The 13950-nt window shown below is 31.8% G+C and overlaps 1 pseudogene; it reads right to left on the bottom strand.

The window, feature by feature from the left end:
* Positions 1–13419: 13419 nt before the first annotated feature.
* On the bottom strand, positions 13420–13517 carry LOC143540730 (small nucleolar RNA snR60/Z15/Z230/Z193/J17; annotated as a pseudogene).
* Between the last annotated feature and the right edge of the window lie 433 nt (positions 13518–13950).

Here is a 13950-nt window from a genome sequence, read left to right as displayed (position 1 = left end):
TTGTTTGGGGTCACATCCTGAATATATGTTTATGTTAACACGTGTTGTAGTACGTGTTCTTCCCTCCCATATTAAGACAGTTTATAAGCAAAAATTTTAGGGATTTTTCAAATTGTGGGTTAGTTTTAAAAAATGGCAAGTCAATATGGCCATAAAGTAAAGTTCTTAGACTATGTGTAGTGGATGAGCTACAAAATAGGACGATTTGTGTCATGTGACGCCCAACTAGCAAATGATAGGTTCCTCTATTTTGTAGCCCCCATCACCCCTAATCCTTGCTCAATTATGCATGGCTTTATAATTGTTCTCATCAAGCTTTCATGCTTTGAGTTGATGAAATCAAAAGGTAAAAATGTGGTATTTGAGATTTGAGAACTGAGGCTTTGAGCTATTCTAGCCCAATTATAATGTAGATAGTGTGGCCCAAATTTTATAATAATTGCGTTATGTATAGCACTATAGCCCATTTAAAACTTAGTCAAAGCAAGCGGCCTCATAATATATATGATAAAAAGTAAATTAAATTCCCCCTTGCATTTAATTAAAGACCAGTGGGCTTTTGCCTGTGTGTGTGCTGCCTTGGGACGTGGCGGAAATTCAGTCGGTATCATTATCAGTTCGGTTAGTTGTGGTACGACACTCGCTATATAAACGAAAGAGACAACAACAAAAAAAGTTTGAAATTGGCCCAACAGTTTAAAAAATTAGTCATTGTAATTATAAAAGTTGTATTAAACGTATATCGCATCTTATTTTTACGCGTTGTACCCTTCAAGTTCCTAGATGAATACAATCTAAACCTTTAGGTTTTTTGACGTTTTGTTTTCTGTTATTACAACTTCGATGCTTAAAAATTGTAAATGAATTTATTAAAACCTTTTTTATACACCTTTAGGTTTTTTGACCTTTTTAACGGCAAATTATAAAACCTTTTTTATACACCTAAATACAACCTAATCTTACATTTACAAAGAATTTAACCCGCGACATCTTTATGAGAAACAAACACGATACTACTACATCACTAGATCACGCGTTATTTAAGTTAACGATTATTTAAAACATACATCGAAAGCAAACATCCTCAACCATAAATAGTATTCCATGGCGGACACCACCCGTTCACTAGTATGCACTACCTAAAATACATTTAGTGCCCTACACGAAACAAACAATCCTCATCATGTAAAGAAAGCATCATATTCCAAACTCACGCCCACCGAATCGTAGTTAACGTTATAAATGATTTAATTTGGATTATATTTTTTACTTACATGTAAAATAAATATTTAAAACATATTAAACATATTGAGATGATGTCTTGTAACGTGCATTTTTATGATACATGTAATATGAGTAATACCTGCTTGGGACATCTATAATGGTTTCACTAAAAAATAGAAAAACGATACGTCATGTCATTGTCTAAACCACAATTGTGCAATGGTTTCACTAAATCATAATCATAGATTCGACCTAAACTAACTGCACCCATTTAACCTCAACTCAGACCCGTCAATTTTGTATTAGACACATTTTATGTCATTAATTTGCACTCCAATTAAGCCTAAAACAACAATGTGATTAAAATGACTCATACCTTATTTTAAGCAAGTTTCAGCAACATTATGCACCTTTTGTGAATATAATTAACTAATATCACTAAGATAATATAGGATCATTGTTAGCTCGATTTGAACATGAATTAGCATGTAATTTAGGCATGATTATAAATCTCCTTGCACATCTTTTACATTAAGATAATAAAGACCAAACATGTTTTAGTACTAGTGAGATTTTAGGACTCATTTAGTGGGCCACCACAATGTCAATCAGAATGTTTTTAACATATGAAGTTTGGCCAAGTGAGATGTGTATGACTCATGTTTCTCAATTCCCACCAATCATCAACTTCACTCATAAACCAAGAAATTGTTCTAAACCCTTTATACAAAACTTTACTCACCCAACTTTCTTTCCTACAATTGGTGTATATGTGCTATATATAATATAATATAACACAATACATTCTTTTCTTCAAACTAATTTCACAACTTTTTAACCAAGAAAAAAAATGTGTTGCCACAATTTTCACTATATGAAAACAAGATGGTACATATCACAACCACCAAGATCCATGGTGGTAGAAGGCGGTGAATCTCAACGAGCCTTGAAGCGGTGTTTGTGCTCTCCAATTAGCCATCCAGGTTCATTTCGTTGTAGAAGTCATCACGATGAATATGTTTGGGGCGGGCGGGTGACTCGAGTTACCACGAGACCATGATGAAGCTAACATCACCATGTACGGCACCCGAAGGAGGGGGGGGGGGTGGATAAGTTTGGTTTATTTCTGGTATGTCATATTAATTGCCATTTGATATTGATATGTTTTTCAATCATATGGTTTGTCTCCTCTATTGAGGCTTTAATTATATCATTTACATGTTATAACATTATGTAGTCATGATCAAGATTAGGTTTCATCTTTCATTTCTAGAAATCTATATCTGGACAAGTTGTATGAAAACCTAACCAGGGTTTCTATTTTACGTAACAATTCACATGCCTAAAACCGACACTTCCCCTATTGATAAATCATTACCAGCAAATGATTCTTTGTTGGGTGTAAACGAGCCAAGCCCGAGCTCTACTAAGCTCAAGCTTAGCTCAATTAACATATGAGAGCTTAAGCTCGAGCTTGGATTGTTTCATTTTGAGCTCTATTTTTAAAGCTTAAGCTCAGATCGTGAGTAGCTTTTCATGCTTGAGCTCGACTCGGCTGTGTTAATAATTATTAAATACGTCTATACATTTATAATAACTATTTATATGTATATTTATAAATATATATTATATATTTAATTATCATTATCATAGTTTTATATATAGTAATAATAATTATTATTTCTACATACATACATAACAAATAAAACTATACAAAAAATAGGCTCGATTAAGTTTGCAAGCCTACAATAGCTTGCTCAAGTTCAGCTAATATATAAGCTTATTTTGTGTCTCAAGCTTGGGCACAAGCTCTTTTAACCTTGGCTCGATCAGTTCGATTATTTACAAATACGTTCATTAATACTGAATGTATGTCATTTATGGTTTACTAGTGTCGACCTATACCATGGTAAAGCTTTTACCTCTACCATGGTAAATATCTTCATTTTCTCTAGTACTTAAGAATTATCTTCAAATGTACAAACTCGACCTACTTTCTATTTTTTGGAGTTTGTGTGTATGCTGAAAAGTGTGAGTCATTTTGTATTATAGTAGCCTAGTAGGTCATGTTTATGTACTTTGAAGTCCATACAAGATATTTTTCATGACTTGAGGTTAAGGTTTATCACATTCGAAGACTATTACAACAAGAGCCCAATGCTCGTAGTTTTTTTTTTCTTATTCTTAAATTAATATATTTTATATTTAATTTCTGTTTCTTTTAAAAAAAACAAGAACCTATAACTAGATTAAACAACAAAAACCTAAAATAGTAAACCCAAAAAAACCCCATTATTAAAACAAAAGCTTATTTGTTTATTCATTAACCAATTTATCAAAAGCTAGAGGCAGTGTTTGGTATGAACAAATGAGATACGAAATAGAACATCCGTTGTGAATGATTGAAAACAAAAACTTTTCGGTTGGTTAAATGATTGAAATCACATATTACATCGTCCATTCAATTGTCTTTAAAGCATCCCAAATTTATTATATGAATCCTGTCTTTTTTTTCCCCATTATATTCTCTCTTTCACCCTACATCACCCTCCCACCGCCACCTCCAACGTCGCTGCCATTCACCCACCACCGCCACTGCCGCAACAACCAACCACTACCATGACGAACCGCCCACAACCACCCACCATCGACAACCACTGCCCACCACTAACGCCACTGCGACCACCACCGTCACTCACCACCAATTTTATATCTATTCATTTGTTTTTTCGTGCGTATCAAACATCATAAAGTAATGATTTTTTCTATTTTCACATCCATTCCATTATTCCATACCAAAAGACCATATTTATCAAAAGCCCCATTACTTAAATAGTTATGCTATAAATCTCATTAAAAAGGCCAAATTTTAAAATTCGGTAACCATTTTAACCAAAATGACAATTCTATTGCTGATTTTTTTTATATATCCAAGTTAATTATATTGAGGATCCGTACATTCTCAAGCTTGCCCTGATTACAAAGAAAACTAAAATAGATTCGTTAAATTTCTATGATTTTTATCACTAAAGAAATAAAAAATTGTTTGACATAAAGAGTAACAATAAATAAACATATTTCATCATAACCTCAATAATACAAACCAACCGTTTAGTGTGGTCCTAGGTGACAACGAGTCAGCATAGAATCGGCATATCGTATAAAGGCATTGGTCCTGGTTGACAATGAGTCGACCTCGAATCTTCATACTTGATTAAGACTTTTGTTCTTAGTAAGTCCCCACTTCAATTTACTTCAAAATTCATAACAATTATCATGTAATTTCAAAGTTTAAGATTAAACATATGTTCTTCTAGACGGTTCAACCATTTTGAGTGTCAAGATCGAAATTAAATCCGAGGTTTTTTTTCTCAAGTTGTTTGTGTTTGTACTTTCGATTTATGTTTGCAAGGAAATTACTAAGAATAAAGATATTTAATTAAGAGAGAAATCGAACCAAAGTAGCATTGGCTTTCCTTTCAAAAGGGGGTTGTGGCGCAGCTTGTTGTCCGTTTGCCTGCCACTTTATTGTAATCGGTTTGTAGTAACTTTATTTAATTACAAAAAAATGTTTTTAGCTAAGAAGTCCAAACATACCAATACTATCGATTAAGGGTAAACGGGGTGGAGTATTGGTAATTTAAGACTCTAAGTCACAAGTCGGTGAGCTTGAGTGACCAATATTGACAAGTATGTCATATTTGGTTATAAATAGAATCACATAAGATGCAACCGATTTAGGGTTCATAAAGAGAAACACGAATTATGTGTAACATGGGTTGTTGAGTTATATTTCTTCTACACTATACTGAGAGTTATTCAATATTTGTTTTGTGTGGTTAATGATTTGGAGAGTTATATCAATTTGTTCTTGATGGATTACTTGGAGCTCTATATACACTCTCTTGACTTACAAGAAAATGGAAGCTTCTTCAAGAAAAAGATCGCCGGGTTCAAACGCAAAGATATATAGACCAAGGATTGATCTAAATCGATACCAACCCATTCCGACCCAACCGTTTGTTAGCCATCCGAACCCGAGCCATCACTTTTCTAGCCAACCGAACACGAACCGACCTTAAACTGGGTAATTTTGGATAGTTCGGGATTTGGTCTGAGGTGACAGTATCATATTGGTTGGTTGAGTAGGTAAACCACCTCTCACCGTAAAAGCAATAGAATTTAGAGTATGTATTTCTTTTTAATGCTTAGAAATAAGATGGGTGACATGTAATAAGTTTACATAAGTGATATATACACACTTAAACAGAGCCTATTTAAGATTACATTAATGTTATTGTTAACTTTGCATTGTACAACAATGTATCATCATAATTCATAAATGCCTGAAGTACACATATTTGGCCAATGGAGGTGATTTGTGAGATTTTAATGTGTATATTTATATTCCTTTTGAAGTATGATTTGTCTTATTATTTTATATGCAAAGTTGTTGAACAAGACAACATTTTCATTTGGATGCAAGGTATCAACTGTTGAATGTAAATTGAATTTTGAAACTCATGAGTTACAAGATTTGAGATATGTTTTATCTTACGCTAAACCAATATAGTGGATGAATGTTTCAAATTATTTTGTAACCATATATTTAACATATGAATATATAAATTTGTAAAGCGAACTTGTTTTTTAAGACCATTGTGGAACAAGAGACAGAAGGCATCACATGGAGAAAGTCAGTAATTTTGTTTTGGTTTTCTCTGTCTATGAACAAGACAAGAAAACATGTTTCACTTTTACATGCTTTCATATAATTTTTTTACTTTATTAACCTGAAAAAGGTGTTTATTTCAGAAGAATTATGGTCAAAATTTTATGCTCTCCATCATCTTTTGAGTGAATGAAAAATAGATAACTTTATTCGTTAATCATTCCCACCCTCCAAATTATTCTTCTCATTCTGTATTTCTGTTAATAAACTTTTAATTACTATATTAACTCAAAATCAAACACTATTAACGAATATTCTCATTCGTTAATGAGCAGTGTTTACATTGAAATAAAAGGCAAATTATTGTTCACATGTGTAGCTAAAACATCGTATACAGATAACAAGCCAATTTAGGTTAGTAGAGCTCGATAAGCGAGGTTCGGATTATTAAGCACACTTATTTTTTCACTCGATCTTCAGCTCTGACTCATTTAAGTTCGACTCAATTAAAACTTCCAATAAACTTTTGACTAAACTTGATTTATTATTAGCTAAAATGTTTTTAAGTGAGTAAATGTTACTCAAATATCCACTACTTTTGGCCTAGTGGTACGGGGCTTGCGTTCTCCTATGAATACCTAAGTTTAATCCCCCACTTGTGACAGTTTGAGTGGATATTAATAGTGAAATATTTGAGATAGGCATTGCGTGGTTGTTAGTTCGAATCCCGAGCTCACCCGGGTTTTAGTCCCACCATGTCTTACGTCACAAAGTTCTGCTTTTGTGGCGACACAACCACTGTCAAGTGGAAGCTGACGGTATGTTTTCCCGGGGTACTGTCCAAGCCAAACTCTAAAGCCAGCATAAGCCTGGTTAAGACAATACAGTCTGACCAGAGTAGGAATACAAGAAAATGCAGTGACTTAACATACAAGAAAATCGTTGTTCTAAACAAATGTTACTCAAATAATATAAAACCACCCCAACTGATCACATAAAATAACAAGTTTATTTATTGTGAGACTCAATTTTCATTAATCACAACGAAGGAGAAGTCACTAGTACAAAAATAAAGACAAATATCACGGTTTTCATTCAAATATAACGTTTGACAGACCGCCTTAAAAGCCATCGTTATATTTGATATACACCGCGTTATTTGAACATATGCACCGCCTTATTTGAACTAACTGGAACCGCCTTATTTAACCTAAATACATTATGTATCCACTGCCTTATTTGAACAAACAAAACCACCTTATTTAACCTAAATATACTAAAACCAAAACCGCCTTATTTCAACCAAATATCAATTCATTTTCATATTTAATTCATATATTATTTATCTAATTTACAATTTCACCATTTGTTCCATACAGATTAATTCAAAATCATATAAACAGAAAGATATTTATATAAAATAGCCAAACATCCATACATAGTCTAAAGCATTCACTTAAACTTACAAATATATCCAAACACTCACTATAACTCAAATATAAACAACTATTTAAAAACTTCCTTTAGACTTCAAGCAACCTCCTTTATCCACCACAATAACCATAAGCTACAATCTCTTTGCCACTGATCAATACACAAAAAAGTGTCTATTAGCTACCATTAAAGATTAAAATAAAACAAGATCCACCTATAGAATCAAAGAAGAATTTAAATGCATAAGTAAATACAAAGCCCTTTGGGGCTCCTAGCTGATATTGCATGTGATCTATGTTGTCACAAACTCTTTAGCGTGTAGGCATTGGGGTTAGATGGATGGATGACTAATCAAAGTGGACAAACGGGTCAAAGTGACTTAACCATTCGTGTAATTAACTCTAAAAAATGAAGAAAATGAAAAATATAATATGTACAAAAGAGATAGCATACTAATATACTTACCTTCGTTCATCCTCCACATCCTCACAATAACCAAGTAATAACATAAACACCTTTAAAGTACGCTCTACAATTTCGTTAATTTCATCTCAACGAACCATTCTTTTATTATCTACCAGCTACAACATAAATATAGATAAAAGTTAGATTACATTTTAATATACATTGCAATTAAACATAAATAAATAAGAGTTAATAAAATATGTTTACTGTATGTTCTTTGTTACTAATGACAAAATTATACATAGCCATCATAATACAATAACCAGACTCCCATCTGTTAGGTTGTGAGACAACACTAAATACTTGATTGAATTAACCGTTTGTTAACTAAGCATAACCATAAACAATCTGGAAAGAACAAAAGAGAACTTACATTAACCATATCCAATGCAATTTTCTGTTTTGTGGCCTTTTTGAATAATTCCGTAATCTGAATGATCCTGTGTACCTTTAAATAAATCATACTATTAAAAGTTGTCAGAGTTAAAATTTTGATTAGCATAAATATATACAACATGTATGTAAATACTTACGGGTTTGTTAGTAAATAATGAATATACAAACAGAGATTAATATATGCAACAGAGAACATAGGTAGCAAATTGAAGTTGCAATTATGCAAATACACATGTATTAAAAAACTGAGGCATTTACATGAAATTTAATGATTGAACAACTAACAAGGAACCACATAGTTATTCTAATATATATATATATATAAAGCTTCAAAACATTACCTTTTCATGAAACTTGGAGTAAAAAGCTTCAAACTGAAGATAACCCAAGTTAGAGTTCGTCGTTTAGGTTCTTCGAATGGAGTAAAAAAGCTTCAAATTGATTAATTAATAAATGCATCGTTTAGGGTTTGGATCGGAGAAGCTACTGGACGCTAGCTTTACTTTGGGAGTTTGAATAGGGTTTGGTGGGGAAGATATGGCGCCTAACTAGTAAAAGTTTGGAAATTTTTGGGATATTGAGCGGGCTTTGCACGATGTTTTGTTTTTTCAATAGTTGGGAGATAAATTTTAATATATTGAATTTTAAAAGTGAACAGTGGATATGAATTCCGAATGGCCAGATGGATTATATAATCAAAATCATGGGATAGTTAATATTTTCAAGTTCTTACAATAATTTATATACACTTATAAAAAGAAGTTAACAAATAAAAAGAAAACGGTACATCAATTATATGACTGTCACCGGTCCTAATTTTCACACAATTTGTTTTCATTGAACCTCTGCTAAAAAACTTAACGATGTTAGGTGTTTTTACCAAATTTCAAATTGATGTTTTAGGGCTTTCGAGAATAAGGATATGAATCATTGATGTAAAAATGTAAAACTTACATCGAAACAGTGTTTCAAACAACTTGATTTTTGTTGAATAAAAGTTTACACACCGGAATTGAAGCATCCTTTAGTCATACGGGCCATCGTTTTGAGGTAAGTTAAACATCAATCGACTCGTATTCTAATTCCGAACGAAATCCCTAAAACATAAATTTGAAATTTGGAAAATCTTAACGCCGTTAAGTTTTTTTTAAAGAGGTCTAATGAAAACAAGCAGTGTGAAAGTTGGGAGCGGTGACAACTATTTTTAAGTTGAGATTATTATCGGCCAATTGTAATACGTTGGGATTCTTAGAATTCAATTTTCCAAAAAATTAAGACCAGCATAAATATATTATTTTGTTTTATATAAATTCTAGTTTTTATCCTCCGTGGGAGTTGCTTTATATTATTTGTTTTCAATATTTATTTATTTTTTGAACTTTTTATTTTTTTACTGTATGAAAGTCAATAATATACTTATGGTTTTATAATAAATTGTTTCATAAATAAATGAGATGTTATAACCTGGTTTAAAAGTTATATGTGTTTGATAAGACCCAAGACCTGTTTATTTTTTTTACTATACACTTGGTTTTTTAATTATAAATAATATATATCTTTTTTTAAAAATAAATCATATATTAATTTTTAGTAAATTCCTACTCTATAGGATTTTTATATCAAATAATTGGTAATATTAGTTTTTAATTTATTGAGATGTTATAACTCGTTTAAGAAATATCTGGTTTGATGAGACTCTTACCAGTGAATTCGGGTCAAATGCATGAGAAGCCACCATTTAAAAATCAAGTAAATCTGGTAACTCCAAAAAAAGGAGTAGCGACCACATCGCAACACGTAGGATTTTTATGGTTTCGTTTATAACTAACGAATTTTTACATTGATTTTCATAAAATAATTAATCTAAACCAGCAAATAGTTACTAAAAAAGAACATAACAGACTATAAAGAAAAAAATAATAAAATATAGAAGAATATATATATATATATGTGTGTGTGATTGATTTCTTTTGAGAACCGCTTTGAGTTTTAAGCACTCGAAAGAACTCAACGTAACAAATTTTATTTTTGATTTTTTTTACACATGTGTAATATGTAAATGCAAGTAATGTACAAAAAATTACCGTAATTTTTAACACACCGAATCGACTTTTTACACATGTGTAACTAAAGTTTAAACTTGTGTAATCAACAAAAATATTTATTCTCTCTCCTGATTCATTTTTTAATCAAATTTAATCTCAGTCACATATTATAACTCAGTTAATTAAATGTGTGGTCTAAAATTGAGTTTTTAAATTTCTTATAAATTATCAACTTCTCAAAATATCTCTCCCCTGTATATATGTATATATATTTAATATGAGAGGGGTGAAAAATTGTCGTAAGGATCACTCAAACGGTGAAAAATTGAAGTAGTAGCCCCATTATTACTATTCGTATCACTCTCATCATCTCCAACTTCCAGCCGTGATGGGGAACTCTATGGCATCTCAAACGGTGTCCCATTCGCTTCACCATGTATCGGATTCGATATATAAACCGGTGAGCATCCGTTTTGGGTTCCATTGGTGGCAACTTCTTGTTTTTCTATGTCAGTTAAGGGGTTTGAATGGGTTGGAGAGTTGTTTATGGTGGTGGTGGTGTTGGTGGGAGTAGTGAGGTGGCGGCCGCGGCGGTGGCGGTTGAGTGGAGAGCAGTAGAGTTCAGCTAAGAGAAGTAGAATTAAGCCTGATACCATGGCTAGAATGAGGACTAGAAATATAGTTAACCACATTATAATATATGATGTTCCCTTCATGTTTTTTGCTTTTGTTTTGTTTGGTTTATGTGTGTGACTTGAAAGAATGTGGTACTAGTGGTTGTTGCTACAATGTCACTAACTAATAAATGGTAGAATCAGTGTGTGTAATGTGTATGACATGTTTTGTTTTTGGCGGGAAAAGAAGGTGCGTTGTGAATGGGCGGGTGGTGGGTGGGAAGCATACAAATTTCCAAGTGAGACAAGATTATTATGTGTTGCGGATAGAGGTGGCAAATGAGTTGGGTTGGGTCGAATGAGTCATGAGTCAAAACGAGTATAAGTCAGAATGAGTTTGGGTCAAAACGGCTCAATTAAAAAAAGGGTTGTTTTGGTTTGGGTCGAAATAGGTTAGAGTCGAACAGGGTTTTGAGTTTTTTTTTGTATGAACGAGAATAACGGCATAACATTTTAGTTTTTTTAGATTTTTCGTTTTTATTTATAATTTAAGTTATGATTTTTTTTATTATTTTTTAGAGGTTTTCTATTAAGATCAAAAACTTTCAAAACAATATTCAAAAATAATAATAAAAAATTATAACTCAAAATATAAATCATAAACAAAAAAGGTAAAAACACTAAAATGTTTACTAAGTTGTCTTCATTCCGTAAAAAAAACTACCTAGAATCGAACCGAAACCGATAGAATCGACGAAAATGAAACAAAAAAGCCAAAACCGGACAACATCAATTGAAATCGAAAAAATCAATCAAAACGAATCTAAAAGAATTCAAACCGAACAAAAACAAAACTGAAAAAACGAACAAAAACGAGTCCGGAATCGACCAAAAAGAAACAAAAGCAACCAAAACCCAACACGTCACAGGTGAAAACTCGTGTTGGCTTGAAACCTGAACTGAACCCGTTCCAATCTGAAACCCGTTTCGTGCTGAAATCTGTCTTGTACGAAAACCCGTTTCGATCCGAAACTTGTCACATTTCCTTAGAACACTAACCCACATTGACCCATTTCTTTGAACTTGTCGACCCATTTTAACCCGAAAATAAAAGGATGGAATTTCAAATGACTTATTTTGACCCATTTAGTTAAAACCTTTGACCCAAACCAACTCATTTAACTTTTAAAACAACTCAAATTGACTTATTTGATAGGGTTTGAGTCAAGATTGCCACCCTTAGTTGTGGAGCATTGTTGTAGTGTTATGACATCTCTCGAAAATCAAGATGGTGCGGTGTTAACTAACTCATAAATTATATATAGTTGAGTATAGTTTCAACTAAATAAGTTTATAATCATTTTGGTTTGTATACACATATCACGTATTAATTGAATTAAAAAGGTTAATTATCATTAATTGAATTTGATTGTAGTCCAACCACCTTGAGCTCATTGGCTCGTTTTCAGTAGCACGCCAAGAGGTTGAAGATGGGGTTGACGCTTGTTAAAAGGGGATGAAATGGTTTTATGTCGCAAAAGAACGTGTTGTGGCAATCTCATCATAACACAGTCTAATAAGATTATAAAAAATTTGAAATAATATAGTTGGATTGGTGGAACTGTAAATGTTTCTATTTTAAGTTTATAGTTGGATTGATGGAACTGTAAATGTTTCTCAAGAACAAACGTTTGTTTAGATTTAAACGATATAACGCAATTACGACACAATCACAATCTAGTTTTTTGGGTCGCAGAATTTGGTGAGGGACTTTTAACATGTCAAGATTGAGTTCCATCCATTATTAACAAGAATTCATGAATACAACAGTCTTAACATCCATTCGATCTTGTGGAGACTCGGAAGAGCATTGCACTCCAATTTTCACCAGCAAAATCAAACTATTTTCATCAACATTCTCATTTAGAAGCAATGGATCCGAAACACAGAACCATCAGCTAAGGCATTCATATGCTAGGAATGCAAGGTTAGACACTCTTCAAGCATTGGATCAACCGGTTCCTTCCCTGTCATCGTCTCTAACAATAGGATTCCAAAATACATGTTTTAACATTAAATTTTCTCACTTTTAATCTTATTGGAAATGAATAAATTCTGTTTAAAAATTCCTACTAAAAAAATTAACAAAATTTATAAATTAACTAATAATCAAATATTTACATATAAAAAGATATATGTAAATATATTATTATTTAAATAAGATTTTTTTAACAAAATCAATTCTTATCCAAGAATAGAAAAAGTGAGAAGATGTAAGACTAAAAAATCTATTTAAATAATATGCTTTTAAATATTTTTTTTACTTTAAATTTAAAAAAACATATCATCAATATCACATCCAATATTCTATTCAAGACCACATTCTAAAAGATATTCATACAAGAAATCATCAAGATAAAAATCAAAAGTAACCGAGAGCTCATCAGACAATAGTGAAAGTTTATAATCACGTAACATTGTCATTCGAACCATGAAAATAAATTAGCATCATTTGAATCTCTTGGTTATAATAATAACAAAAAAAAAAGTTACAAAAGAAATCAAACGAAAAACTCATCAGATAGGAGCGAAAGATTATAAAATAATTAATAATCACATAATTAATATTGTCATTTGAACAATGCAAACAATCATCAATTGAGTTTCCCAGCTCTAACAAAAAAAAATTATAAAAATATTAAATGAGTCTAAGCTGACCCAAGCTTTGGTAGTACCTTAAACAAGCCAAAGCTCAGCTCAGGATCAAACATAATAAAAAAAATGGGTATAAATAATCAATGGCAATTTGTTTAAAAAACAATATCAATAATAAAATAATAATGGTTGGCCTCATAGAGAATATTAGATTTAACAACACAGTGTGATTCAGACATATGCTTGTCATTTATTTTATATTAAATCAAGATCGAAAACAAAAACAAAAAACACTGAATTGTAAAATTAAAACAAAATAGCAAATACCTTCACATTCTGTTTGATTGTGAATAAGATTATATGATGAAGATAAAACTTTGGGTTGTGATTTGTGGAGATTGTGGGTTTGTATTTATAGACGGCCGCTAGGGTTTTATCAAGCTAT

This window comes from Bidens hawaiensis, unplaced genomic scaffold (assembly GCF_021521415.1).
Source record: "Bidens hawaiensis isolate Kalapana, Puna unplaced genomic scaffold, B.hawaiensis_p1.1 tig00012327_1, whole genome shotgun sequence".
Lineage (NCBI taxonomy): Eukaryota > Viridiplantae > Streptophyta > Magnoliopsida > Asterales > Asteraceae > Bidens > Bidens hawaiensis.
This window is presented reverse-complemented; position numbering and strand designations above follow the sequence as displayed.